This window comes from Penaeus monodon, chromosome 21 (assembly GCF_015228065.2).
Source record: "Penaeus monodon isolate SGIC_2016 chromosome 21, NSTDA_Pmon_1, whole genome shotgun sequence".
NCBI lineage: Eukaryota > Metazoa > Arthropoda > Malacostraca > Decapoda > Penaeidae > Penaeus > Penaeus monodon.
Window position 1 is genome coordinate 27767621 of NC_051406.1, and position 354 is coordinate 27767974.

General features: G+C 35.3%; 1 protein-coding gene across 1 annotated transcript in view; it reads right to left on the reverse strand.

Moving 5' to 3' along the window:
* LOC119586404 overlaps positions 1-354 on the reverse strand; it is a 6212-nt gene that overhangs the window by 4541 nt on the left and 1317 nt on the right. Inside the window, exon 2 of the mRNA XM_037935126.1 lies at positions 178-350. The gene's annotated coding sequence lies outside the window, so the exon portion shown is untranslated. The remainder of the gene's footprint in view (positions 1-177; positions 351-354) is intronic.

The following is a 354-nucleotide window of genomic DNA, read 5'->3' on the forward strand; positions in this document are numbered from 1 at the left end:
TATGTTTAAAGAAAATAGATAATCCATAAAACACTACAATATTTCTTTTCTCATGGAGTATATGCAACCAAAAATCTAGTAAAAGACAGGAAAATTGATCTGAAATGCAACTGCCATTGATTTATAACTTAAGTTCAAGGTGTTGCTTCCTGTAAAGTAATACTTAAATGAACTCACTCATCCACAGCAAGTGTAAGAACTTGTGAAGAATCAAGAAGGAAAGTATTTATGACTTGCAGCGAAGCCATTCTCACTGATGGTGATGGATCCTTCAAAACACTTGTCATCAGTGATGGATTCTGGCACATTAGGGGTGGCCAGTAGCTGAACTTATGTTGTTTTCCAATTTTCTGG